The sequence below is a fragment of the Tubulanus polymorphus genome, chromosome 4 (genome assembly GCF_964204645.1).
Source record: "Tubulanus polymorphus chromosome 4, tnTubPoly1.2, whole genome shotgun sequence".
NCBI classification, from domain to species: Eukaryota; Metazoa; Nemertea; class Palaeonemertea; order Tubulaniformes; family Tubulanidae; genus Tubulanus; species Tubulanus polymorphus.
The window spans coordinates 12,632,195-12,646,238 of NC_134028.1; the positions used below are offsets into that span (position 1 = coordinate 12,632,195).

Here is a 14,044-nt window from a genome sequence, read left to right on the forward strand (position 1 = left end):
CCATCCATCCGCAATATTGATGATGATGATTAGGTCGATAAGCGACTCGATGCCAACAGACGCAACTGGGTTTATTGCCGATAAGCGGCAGCTAGCGGCCTACGAGAGGCTGCCAGTTGCTGCTCTATCAGTTCGACATAAGCTGGCTTGCGATGGCAACCCGACGCCTACCGACTTGTTGCAAGCCGTACCCGGCTAGTTGCCCATGTTCTACTCCGGCCTACGGGAAGCGGACAGCTGCTTTCGATCGCAAACGACATGAGCTCATTTGCGATGCAACTGACCGCACGAATTCCAGCCAATCAGAGACCGAATGTACACAGTACAAATTTTTACCGATAGTTTGCATTATTAGTATCTTGTCACAAACTTTCAAATTCAAACACAAACCAAACATTCAGCATGGCAAATGACAAAAGATCTAAACGAAATTTGTAGAATTATGGTGTGAGAGGCCTCCTGCTCTCTATATGACGTCACTAGCGCTCAAAACAGAATCAGAATGATAAAGGTCTTAAAGAAATAACTTGTCAACTAGAAACATCTTTCTCAATAATTCCAAAAAAATTGATTCTAAAAATGCTTATCACGTGACCATCTGAGCAGTTGCAGTTGCCAGTAATCATAACGGACATAAACAGGGGAGCAACTGAGTGGATCTGATATCCCGCTAGTTGGCCTCATTTGCTAGGAATTGGAGCGCAGTCGACATAGGCTGGGCTGCGATCGCTGTTGCTCTCAGTTGCATCAGTAGGCATCGCAACAGCCAGCCTATAGGCCAATAATTAAAAGGCATTAAACTAACTGGAACTAGCCTAACTGGTGATGTGCGATGAATTCGCCATCTAATGTTAGAGTTAAGAAAGAAGTCAACCGTACCTGGGCTGCGTTTTTCAAAGCGGTGATAAGCCCTGTCCCAGTGACAAATCCCGGTGTTAAATATTTTTATCACTGGGAAGTGCGTTTTTCAAACCTGTGTTAACTTTATCACCGATAAAATCAGCTATCCCAGTGATAAAGTTAAAACAACTCCAATGTGGTGATAGCAATTTACTATCGCCAGGATAAATCATCAAAATGTAAAGAAAATGTATTCATTCTGACATGTACATGTCGTTAGTGTGTGTGAACACCCCCTAAGAACAATTTTTTTTCATTGGAATGGTTGCATGGTGTCTGATCATGGCAATAATATATCTGATCTAGTTAAATAAATGAAGAAAGGGCACTTATTTCTAGCGAAAACCCCATGAACTAAATGGTTTTTTTAAAGCCCTTGGAATTGACTGGTGTACGCATGTCGGGGGACACTATTCTAGGCAATTAAACAAAATCATTGGTAAATCCTCTAGTGTGTCAGGGTCGAGCAGATCTTAAAGGATAGGTCTTAAATAAAAAAATTGACCCAAATTTTTTTACTGACTTTGAAGGAACTTCAGGGGGTTAAGCACGACACAAGCCTGGTCGGCACTTGAAGATCACCTTCGGCGATGAGTCGGTTGACTGGTGTCCAAGGATTCTGCCGGATTCGAACCTCTGTGCTGATGCTGACAGCGCGCATTTGTCATTATTATTTTGCTCTCGTGGCTAAGGGGATTTTAACTATCTTCAGCTCATTTAATCAAGGCACTTGGCGAATGAAAGTTAAGCTAGGCCTATATGCTATATGGACACACAACTAATCTTAAGACAAAATATACATTAACGCAATTTCTAAGAGGTAAAATAATGTAATGGAGGAGTTCCGTGGCAAACATTGCGACACTATGCCAATTATAGTAGTGTGTTAAAATAAAATTGTGTTAAAATGAATTGAAATATGTAATAAATTGCCCATGGGCAAAGTGAGGTCTACCTTGAAAGCTAGAGGTTGTTTGGAATAAGGGCATTGTTTGAAAAATCTTTTTAATTAGTGACTTCAAAGTTCCACAAGTTTATATTGTAATTTATCTTTCTTAAAGAATTATTTTGTAGTCAAATAAGACCAAAGATATACATTTGTTTACGATCCACGTCCAAAATTGTGTAGGGTACAGGTAGGCGCGGCGGGGAAACTATTTTATATTTTTTTTAAAATATGTTTCACAATATGAAAAAATATTCAAATAAGGCCATCCCAAAATAATCGTCTGTTTGCCGTAAACACCGACTCAACTTTTCAGGATGAGTCAGTAGGCAGGTAGAAATCTTTTTGGGCAAAATTTTTGGGCAAAAAAAAACAAATTTTTCAACTTTGGGCTTTTTTACATGGAAACAACATCGCAAAAAATCCTCTTCGTTGTGCACAGGAAATTTGTATAAAAGCGTAGATTTCAAGAATTATTCTAAAATTATAACTTCGTCCATAGCGTCATCTCTGTGTTAAAAATGAAACAGTACATTGAATATGATTCATATGATGTCACATATCAGAGGGTGACTGACTATTGGGTCTTGGAAACCTCTTCCAACGTTGGCCGCGGAAGCTGAAATACCGGTACAGAAGAAATCGGCTATTAGATCGTTTTGAATCCTGGAATTTACCACTACAATATTCAGACATCGACAGACTTATAGTTTGCTGCTTAGTATTTTCAGGTCACAAGAAATTACAATTTATTACAAATTCTATCGAACAGAAAACACAGCGCTCATCTTCTGCTACGATTATTCAGCCAATTTTCATGTCAAACGTGCATGCGTTACAGCATCACCCCTAGTAGTGTACTGTACGAGTTTGTGTGTGTGTCGTGTAGCACTCCACACGCACGTGGAGGCCTCGTGTAAGTGAATATTCGCTTACACCTCAATGTCAATCAAAACAATCACCGGGTATTAAAATTCAACAATACCTATGGCGGATGTGTGAAAAAATTACATCCTCACCAGCAATGAGCATTTGAAATTCGCACATATACAGCACCTAGTCCAATGAAACGTAGGCCATGCTATAGCCTTCCCATAATTATTTTAGTAGCGCCGGAATTCCCCGTATATCCCAAAAACAGCCAATCTCATCTGCATCTAGGCCTTGTGATCTGAACTGCGAAGATATCTTTCGATTATTTCTAGACCTATTGAGCATTGGAATCTATTATGTCAAGAAATCCTTAAAGTTAGTTCTTGAGTGAGAAATAAGATCAAAATGTAAGCAATTTTTCTTTTTGTTAACACCGGGATAAATGCTCTTATCCCGGTGATAGTTATCACAGGGATAGCTTAACACCACTTTGAAAAACGCAGGCCAGTACGGTTTTGGCAGGCAAGGGATGAGAAATATCAAACGTACCAATACGTATTTGGCAGACAATGAGTTATTTAACTGTGAGTGAACTTGGACGTTAACTCAATGACTACGTTTGCCGCTGCTAGCGGCTCGCCGGTAGATACAGTTGCATACGCAAAGCTGCTGAGAGCGGCTTTCATGACGTCACAAATGTAAACACTGCCTACGTTTGAACTACACGTGATTTTAACCAATCAGAATGCAAGTAAACAATATTATCATAAATTATGTGAGGGAATTGCATGGAATCCTGTACGCAACGCGTCATACACACTATTGATCGAGGGAAGTACCAGAGGGGAAACCCTTGTTAACCACTTATTTCTAAATTTCATGATTTAGTGAAATAGATTGCGTTCTTTTAAGTGTCGCAAAATTTGTCAAATTTCCGGTACAAACTAGTACGGCATACCTGGATGTCAATCAAGAACTTTTAAAAACACCTGTGAAGGTTTCCTGATCCCCAGTCCCGCCCCTTTTCTGCGAGATCGCCTAGAAGATGGGCATCTCAAAACTACATTTTTCGAAATCCGCGATGAAGAGTACACGTGCACCTGTCAATCAACAATCTTAAGTTGGCTGGAGTCCAACTTCACCGCGCATCAACATGAAATTTTCAACACAGTACAAGATGCTTATTAACTTTCCTCGAAAATTTAGTTCAAGTAGATCGGATGACAATCATTAAAATAATCAAGTTGATAACTTTGGAAGTGGGAAAAAATGGCACTATGGCCGTGATATTTTGAATTTATTTGCAGTTCAAATCTAGCGCCATTCTCGCGAGATTATCAACAACCCAGAAATAAAATCCAAGCCCATCGCCAAACCCCTGTGGTTGCAGCAGGAATATCAAGTCCCTTAATGTTCTTTTATTTTTTCCTTAATTCTTATCATTCGGGAACAACTTTAAATGCAATGGAGTTGAAATAAGACATCAAAATCAAAGAGTGTGTATAACGGTGAAAACTTGCAAACTGTCTCAATAGCTAAATACCTACATCTACGTACAGTACGAAATTTACGTAGATACGTAAATCTACGTATTTCAATCGACCTGGTTACTGACTATTGCTACTTTAGACATTGTATTAACAGATTATCGTTTTCACATTACCCACAACTCTGATACGAGCCCCTGGACCCTGTGCTCAAAATAAGCCGACCAGAGAGGATATAGGCCTACACGGTAAAATAGGTTTTTGTGGTGGACCGTAACTGCACAGGGGCTCGTATCAGAGTTGTAGGTCATGTAAAAACGATAATCTGTTAATCCAATGTATATAGTATAAAATAACAAGGTGGCTAACGACGCTCACAAACTACTTAACTTCAGTTGCTTACTATTTTGTTATTTCTCATCCGATTTTGATAATCCAGGCATGATATGAAAGCTAATAGCTTCCTGCTTCTAACGAAACTAATCCTGTTAACTTCCAATGAATAGTTCATGAATTATATGTCTTTGAACGCGAAATTATATGTCGCCTGGACCGAAAATGCTATGACGCCGGTTTTTGCCAAATTTCGAAATTTAAAACGTTGAGTTCGACACGAAATCCTTCACCAATTAAGATGGTCGAGGGCTTCAAATGCGCAAAACATTCTATATTTTCTAAATATTGCGGTTGTTTCGTTAATCCATATGATCTCCCAGCTTTGCAAAGCGAATTTTACGATTTTACGTCAATTCACAAACTCTATGCGTGATCTCAAAATGGCGACTGTCATCTACCACAATGCTTAGCGCAATGCCGAACCAAATGAATTTTATTTCCAATTTATTTTCTGTGTATATTTACGTGAAATTCAGAATCTATTATAACCTGATCGTGTTTATTCTAGCTTTAATAAGATAAAACATCATTTGATTGAATTGTTACGAAATAAAATTCACTGCGGACCTGTTGCTAGTTCAAGTTCAAGGTCGCCATCTTGAGATCGCGTGTAGTGTGTGTGAATTCGCGTTTGCAAAGCTGGAAGATCGTATGGATTAACGAAACAACCGCAATATCCAGATAATATTGAATGTTTTGCGCATTTGAAGCCCTCGATCATCAAAATCGGTGAACGATTTCGTGTTGAACTCAACGTTTTAAATTTCGAAATCGGCAATAAAACCGGCGTCATAGCATTTTCAATCCAGGCGATTTTGGCCCTAATTTCGCGTTCAAAGACATATAATTCAAGTTCAAGGTCACCATCTTGAGATCGCGTGTAGCGTGTGTGAATTGACGTAAAATTCGCGTTTGCAAAGCTGGAAGATCGTATGGATTAACGAAACAACCACAATATCCAGAAAATATTGAATATTTTGCGCATTTGAAGCCCTCGATCATCAAAATCGGTGAACGATTTCGTGTTGAACTCAAAGTTTTAAATTTCGAAATCGGCAATAAAACTGACGTCATAGCATTTTCGGTCCAGGCAATTTCGGCCCTAATTTCGCGTTCAAAGACATATAATTCACGAACTACTGATTGGAAGTTAACTGAATTAGTTTCGTTAGAAGCAGGAAGCTATTAGTTTTCATAGGCCTATCATGCCTGGATTATCAAAATCGGATGAGAAATAACGAAATAGTAAGCGACTGAAGTTGAGAAGTTTGTGAGCATCGTTAGCCCCTTTGTTATTTTATATATACTTTATACATTGGATTAACAGCTTATCGTTTTTACATGACCTACAACTCTGATACGAGCCCTTGTGCGTAACTAACTTATTGTATGTGTTAGGCCTACTAGTATCCTGAACTTACTACGGATCATAGCGCCGCAGAAGTGAACTGCATTGCATAACCATAGTGAAAAGCCAAAGTAAGTATACACTAATGTCTATTTATTAATTGATGAGACCTGTTTTTCTTGGATATTTTGCTTACTTTTTGGGGTACATACCTCATTTATGTCTTAACAGAATGCCAAAAATCGCGGACAACAACTGAATATCCGATATATTTCCAGTTCTGTACCAATTAGATGGATTGGCAAAAAGACTCCTTAAGTCCAGTTGAATGAGAGAAAATCCTCCATTTTGTCAAATTTCTTGGATTTGAACATTGTTACCATGCCTACGCCACCCTGATTTAGTTGTTGAGACCCCACAAGAAAAATAACTTCATTTCGTAGGCATGGTGACAATGTAAAAATTCAAGAAATTTCACAAAATGGAGGATTTTCTCTCTCATTCAACTGGACTTAAGGAGTCTTTTTGCCAATCTATCCAATTGGTACAGAACTGGAAATATATCGGATATTCAGTTGTTGTCCGCGATTTTTGGCATTCTGTTAACAGTCAGGAACACTTTCCAAAAACGGCTTATTCTGCCAATTTCGGCGTTTTCCGCCAATTACGGCAGAATCAGCCGTTTATGGATCACTCAGTTTTGAAACTTTCACAGTCGTTTATGGCTTAATCAGCCAGTTTCAGCTCACTAAGTTTCGAGTTTTGCTTTAAAGTTTTTTGCGCACTTCCGGTTCAATTAGCGCATGTTGCCGATGACGTCATAATCTCGAGCAGACGATAAGCTTTCATATGACGCTAGGATGGAAATTTTTGAGCTAGGTAAAGTGGTCAAATTTACGTTTTTCTAAATGATTACGTCATATGAAGCCCAAAAACTCCGGGATAACTCTCAAAACTACTACAGCATGAAACAAGTTTATTAATCATGATTTTTGTTAAAAATAAATTTGGGAACTAGTTTTAAAAACTATTATAAAGTTTTCAAGTAAACGTTGCCATGGGTACACATAAAAACATTCGCCATCTCTGGCGTATTCCGCCGTTTTTGGCGTAGTTAGTTTTATAATCATAAACTATTAAGCCATTATTGGCAGTCCAGTTGTTATATATGAGGATTCCCCCACCCACTTAGACGTTTCCCCTAGTGTCTACACGGTACTTTTTTCGGAATAAAATAATTAATTTGCTGAGGTGAACGGATGTGTTAATATTATGTTAAAAATAAAATTATTATTATTATAATTATCATTCTCATAAGACAAATCAATCATGGATGTATAAACTAGTGCATCAAAAATCTAGTTTTAAGTTTTGCCCATGGACTTATCTTGCCTAATAAAGCATAGAATGGTTGAGGGATATATTGGACTGCATATGATGTTGGTTAATTGAAGGTAATTAACATCTTCGATGCCTCCAAGCTAATTGATGGATTCTTGTGATGGATAGTGATTGAATGAATTGGTGGCCGATGACGTTACAACTCAAAATCGATACAGCTGTATCTAGACTCATTTCAAAATACAACAAACATTTTCGAAAAAATTTGGGATACATGTATGTATATATTTATTTCATAGAATACAGGTATACAGAAAGAAAAGAATTCAAATACATTTGCCATCGGAAACCCATACATTTATATTTAATTCTTTCTTGAAGCCTGGAACGGATCAATGAGATTAATTTTTCGGCGCAAATATACAAATGTATGCCAGCAGAAAAGCGATGATGTCATAATAGGGACTCCCATCGAACTAAGCATTATAAATAGCACCTGTAAAACTATCTAAGCTAAAAACGCCATTTCTGGCGATGTATCATGTAGTTTTAAAAACTGTAACAGCTGAAAACGGCGTTTTTTAAGAACAAGCCAAAAATGGCAGAAAACGCCGATTTCGGCTAAATTGGCAGAAGCAGTTTAAAACTGAGTAATCCATAAATGGCTGATTCTGCCGTTATTGGCGGAAAACGCCGAAATTGGCAGAATAAGCCGTTTTTGGAAAGTGTTCCTGACTGGTTAAGACATAAATGAGGTATGTACCCCAAAAAGTAAGCAAAATATCCAAGAAAAACAGGTCTCATCAATTAATAAATAGACATTAGACTAATTAGGCGGCCTACCGTAGACAATGAAATATTCTATTTCATAAAAACAATCGGCTACATTTAATATTGACTAGGATACACTTTCATCACCAAAGTCCAATGCTCCATCGATTCAGGATCAATTCAATGCATTTGGAAATCGGCGCTGATTGCGCATGCGTATAAAATCAACTTCCCTTCTCCGTTAAAGGGTAGCTCCGAGATTATCCAAAACAGGTCGGGTCTGTCTAAAGAACATACCTCTAAACGCCAAGTCCACGATTACTCAAAAGAAACGGCCCGATGCTAATTTTGAATTAGTAACTAATATATATTTTATTTTGCAGTATTAACCGCCTGAAATCCGATGCATATAATTGTAGCGGATTTGGGTAGTAGCGTGGTCCAAACCCGTGGGCGTCCGCTACGGGGTCCGTCCCGGGTCACCTTACTTCGGGGAGTGAAGTAAAGAAGGAGCTGCCCTAAACTGCAGCTTCCCCGGGAAAAGGATTCATTCGTCAAAAATACTGAAAGTCGAGGATTTTCTGTTGTAAAAAAGGTTTGTCAACTGTTGTTGCTCCTGCTTTCCCAATGACTCCAGGTTATCTGGCCAGAATAACCACCCCAGCCCCACCTCTTGATGGACCGCTTTCGGAGGATTTCACCATAAAAATATCCATCTAAAGTCTATTTATTAATGTATGAGACCTGTTTTTTCGCGATATCTTGCTTAGTATTTGTAGTACATACCTCATTTAGGTCTTATCGTGACCACAAAAGTCGCGGACGACATATGAATATCCGATATTTTATCCGTTTATCACCGCTTAGAAGTGTAGCGGCACGGGGTCGACAGTATATACGGCATTAAATCTTGGTAGCGAGAGCAGGTAAGTCCAGAATAGGTCCGCTACAGGTGGGTACGCCTAGATCGATTCTGCCCCTGGAGAGGACAGAATAAGGGGTCAATGACCGCCCTAGGACAATCGTCGAAAAATACTATGCGATTTGCTAACTCGTGAGATTCGATTCGGTTTCCCCGCCTAAACATAACTCTGACCAGTACAGTCGGTCGAATTTCTCAAGAACCACAGCCGGAAGTCACCACTTTCGTTACGTCGGCCATTCGTAATCGAATCGACTCCGACCGTAAATTCGAGAGAAACTAAAAATAGGCGATCGGTTTCTTCGACTATAAAATTCAAGTGCAGTCTGAATTTTATTCCGGTTTCCATAAGCTCTACCGAATCCCACTGAATCTCGCGACAGTCATAGGCAAATAAGGCAATCGCATTACTAGAATATCATGCTCGAATATATATATACTCCGAAAAATCGAACGCATAATCAAAAGAAGTAACAATTCATAGTTAAAAATGACATGTATGAATATTTATTGATTTATTCAGGGCGAGAATCGTGGCGAAATGAACAGGCTATTAGGACTTGACTAGGCCTCGGACCTCCGAGTGATCTCGGGTCGAGAGGCGGCAAGGGCGAGTATCCGACTTCGAGAGAAACCCGCGTTGTCAAGACAACGCAGATTACCCGAGTCATGATTCGAGAGAATTCGCTCGAAGTTCAGGCGATGAAAGTCTTCGAGCGAGAAAAGGTAGAGACTAATAATCGAGGCGAGTCCACTCGAAGTCGAATAAACGTAATTCATACGGGATAAAAGGCTATGATGTTCTTCCATTGCAGTGATCCTTGGTCGGATTCTCCTTTGATTTCGGGTTCAGACGAAGTATTCGAGCGGGGCAGGAGCCCTGTCCTAGGGACGTGGTTTGAAATGACTTATCGCATCATTCCGGGGTCAATACAGACCTGAATAAGGCAATTAGACTGTGCGTCTGGCGATTTTTAAGAGATCGATTATTCAGCGAGCGATTACAACCTCTGTCGACGTGTCTCAAACACGGAATGTCAGAAATGCGGTTCTGACCGCTCTTAAATAGGCCGCCTTCTACGCTGATTGGCTAATAGCCAAATTACTGCGCGATAAAAAATGCCGGCGCACGCGGCTTTGGGTAGGCGTACATGACTGGAATTTTTGATGAACTATCTCGAAATCAATCCTCGTTTGGATATTTGCTATTAAAAGAGCAGAAACCCTTCACGGAAAAGACTTGGCAATATCCCAGGTAAAAGGAACTATTCCGTAAAACGGCCGTCTACATGAGGTGATACGGCACTTCCGGATTTCAGCGATTTTGAATAGTGCGGCTCTGAATTGGCGAGTTTTCCTCAAAAGACGGATATAATGCTATCGCGGACTGGTCATCAGGTCTGAAGGTTGGTTCCATGGTCAATCTCGCCACAATACACCCACCCCAGACTCTTGTATGTCCTCATACAAGGAAGCATAACGCAGTCGTACCGGAAGAATAGACACGGAAAATCGAATATTTCTGTGAATGCGAGAAACTGGTGACGGTGTCTTCGACCAAAAGATATTACTACATACAATGTATATAATAATAACATTCAATAAACTATATTCTGTATAATAATAAAACATCTAAAACATCTTAATCACTTCTTTGTACAGATTGCACTATCATTTAAATTTAATGGTGTTCGCGAGGCGGCGGACGAATTACTGATTTTTAAGTAGAGCGCAGAGTTTAAGTTGATAAAATTCACAGTAGACACACTGGTACTCTGAGCCTGCGTAGCCGAACAAGGTCATATCGCCGTGTCGATGCAATTCTTTCCACGGTCGTTCTTCTGTTATCTTTCGATCTTCTTTGGTTTGCGTCGAACCGTCTCTCATATCGTTGTTTTGTTTAATCAGGGTAGAACTGACTTTTCTAAGCGGCATTGTCGGCATTGCATTGTTGGTGAAGGCACATGATTCGATTGATAATTCGGATTCTGTTGCACTCGATGATGATCCGTTGGTCTCCGGTAGCTTTACACACGGAATGATCGGTTTCTCCGCGGCGAATGATTTCAACTCGGGCACACACGGTGACTCAATATCGGCTTCGAGCAGCGGTTCGGTTGTTTGGTTGTCTTCTATTTTTGACGCAGCAGACGTTTTTCTTTTAACGGAAATTATCCGCGCGGAACCATCCGGACGCGTCACTGTCGTTTTAGACAGTAACTGCAGCGGGCTTGGAGGCATTTCTTTCCTAATTTCCTCTAAAATTCTATGGAGATCGTCGTTCGTTGGAAATGAAGTTGTTTTATAATGTGGACTCTCTGGCGTCGGTATTTCCTTGGTAATTGTGGGAGTTGCGAGTGGGTTTTCTTCCTTAATTACTGTCTGTGTCTTCTGCCTTTTGCCGGTTGGAACCTTGTTCTCTTTTCCCGATTTCCTTTTAGTTGGATGAAGGATCGGGGTCTCTGGGCGACTTAAGCACTGGATCTCCGGAGGGTCAAATTCAAATTCATCATCGTCGTCTATCGCGACGAGTTTCACTTTTTCGATGATGGATCTGGTATCTTCCGAATGTCTTCTGTGCGTTTTTCTAGCATGTTGTCGAATCAGGTCTCGACGTCCGTTCTTGTAACTGCAGAGTTTGCATCGATATTCATATCCCTGATGCGGCTTACTCTGACATCTTAAATCGTGCGACTCGAGGTTCCTCATCGACGCGAAATCTTTCTTGCAGTGGACACATAAAAATGGCGTTGTCCCGTGCATCCTGAAATGTATAATCATTTTCAAAGTTACAGAGCGAGTAGCCGTGGTGGTATAACTCTTCTCCCCGACCTGGTGTAAGTGGGTGGATCTGGACTGGGTTTCCGGAAGGTCAATTCAGCGAATTGCGGTCTTGTTTCATTTTCTTGCTTGTATAATTTAAGTCGGTCGAAATGCACTCGTTTAATTTTCTCATTTTTGTGTATCTCATACACCACGTCATTCACTTTACGTTTGACTGTCCAGGGACCTTCCCATGGATGGTATAACTTTGGTGACATTCCCCGAGGGCAAGCGGGGTTATGAAGCCAGACTAATGCTCCGACAGAAAATGCGACTCCGGAGGCTTTAGTATCGTAGTTACGCTTCATTCTCCGAGTCCGAACAGTAGAATTGTGTCTTGCCAAATCGTGCGCTGCACGAATACGCTCTCTTAGTTCTACGGTGAACATATTTAAGCTACGAGAGCTTTCGTGAGGCGGGCCTTCATACATTAAGTCGATGGGTAGGCGAATCTCATGCCCGAACATCAGATAGTTCGGGGTGAATTTAGTCGAATCATGAACGGCCGATCGATAGGCCATAGCGATGAACGGCAATTGTTCGTCCTAGTCAGAGTGATTTTGATTCACGAACATTGACAAGCTATTAATTAGTGTCTTGTTCATTCGTTCGATCATGCCGTCGGATTGAGGTCTATAAGGGCAAGTTCTCGTCTTCTTAATTTCGAGAATCTTACATACCTCAGCCATGAGCTTAGACTCGAAGTTTGCCCCTTGATCGGTGTGCAATTCGAGGGGACACCCTAACTTACAGACGAAATGCTTTACGAACGCATCGGCGACAGTGAGCGCCTCTTGGTTCGGTATCGGAACGAATTCGACGTATTTAGTGAAATAATCACCGATAACTAAAATATATGAATTACCATTATCGGTCTCAGGTAATGGTCCTAATATGTCCATGGCGACTCTTTCGAGAGGTACACCTGAACTTGAGGGTCGTAGTTCAGCCCTAGTTTTTCGAGCTGGACTCTTTCGCGTTTGACATTCGCGGCAAGTGACGCACCAATCACGCACATCTCTGGCTATGTTATTCCAGTAGAATCTATCGTGAATCTTATACAATGTTTTCTTGATACCGAAATGACCAGCTGTTTTTGTCGCGTGAAGTTGGTCGAATACATTTCGGTGGTACGGTTTTGGTAATAACAAGAGCGTCGACGTAGGCAAACCCGAACGCTCTTTTCTAATATATAGAACACCGTTGATAAGATGGAGTTTATCCCATCTAGCCCAAAGGAACTTTGTGGCTGAATTCTGCCCTGATACATTCTCCCAATTCGGCTTATCGTTACTCGGATTGAAATGGCGTATGATCCACTCGAGGTCGGTGTCACGTTTTTGGGCTTGAGCAATAGAAGCGTCGTTCCAGTCTTCGCACGGCGAGAACTTTATGTGACATGCGCGTGCGATTTCAACCGCACCGGTCGCATTATATCGTCGTTCAGCCCTTTGACACTGCGAACATGACCGCCTCGACATTCCATCTGCGTTCGAATGTAAGCGCCCCGGTCGATGTTCAATACGAAATGCGAAACCTCCGAGTGTAGTTAACCAACGGGCTAGTTGACCCTCTGGCTCTTTGAAAGACATAAGCCACCGGAGTGATCCATGATCAGTTCGGAGGAGGAATTCTCGTCCTCCGAGATAGTGTTTAAAAGCCTTGATGAAGTGTACCACGGCAAGTAACTCGCGTTTCGTGACGCAATAGTTTCTTTGAGCTTTTGAGAGAGCCTTACTAGCATACATGATTACGTGCTCTTTGTTATCGCCGTGTACTTGCGATAATACTGCACCGATGGATTCGTTACTCGCATCGGTATCGAGAATGAATGAGAGTTTTGGGTCAGGATACGCGAGAATCGGAGCAGACACGAGCAGTCGCTTCAGAGCTTCGAAGGCGATCTGACAGTCGTTGTTCCATAAAAACTTCTTGCCTTTTTCGGTGAGTTTCTGAATTGGTCGGGCAATTTCAGCGTAACCTTTGACGAACGATCGATAATAGGATGAAAATCCTAGGAATGACCTAGCTTCTTTGACACAGCCGGGAACCTTCCAACTAATGACTGCTTCGATCTTACTCGGATCGCATTTAATACCCTCTCCGGACACCAGGTGTCCTAAGAATGCAACCGAGGTCTGAAAGAAGTGGCATTTCCTAGCTTTCAGTTTGAGACCGGATTCTCGAAATCTCTGTAGGACCATTCTAAGATTTTTGATTGTATCATCTAAATCGGA

At 40.9% G+C, this 14,044-nt stretch overlaps 2 protein-coding genes and 1 long non-coding RNA gene across 3 annotated transcripts in view; 2 read left to right on the plus strand and 1 right to left on the minus strand.

The window, feature by feature from the left end:
- The window catches only part of LOC141903569 (uncharacterized), a 122,134-nt gene extending 113,887 nt beyond the window's left edge, over positions 1-8,247 (minus strand). Inside the window, exon 1 of the mRNA XM_074791747.1 lies at positions 8,135-8,247. The gene's annotated coding sequence lies outside the window, so the exon portion shown is untranslated. The remainder of the gene's footprint in view (positions 1-8,134) is intronic.
- Positions 1-14,044, plus strand: part of LOC141903571 (large ribosomal subunit protein eL38) — a 134,336-nt gene that overhangs the window by 1,028 nt on the left and 119,264 nt on the right. The window lies entirely within an intron of this gene.
- LOC141904250 (uncharacterized) lies at positions 8,552-10,596 on the plus strand. The gene is made up of 3 exons (XR_012619138.1): positions 8,552-8,657; positions 9,508-9,710; positions 9,800-10,596. It is a non-coding gene; the product is annotated as an uncharacterized LOC141904250 (long non-coding RNA).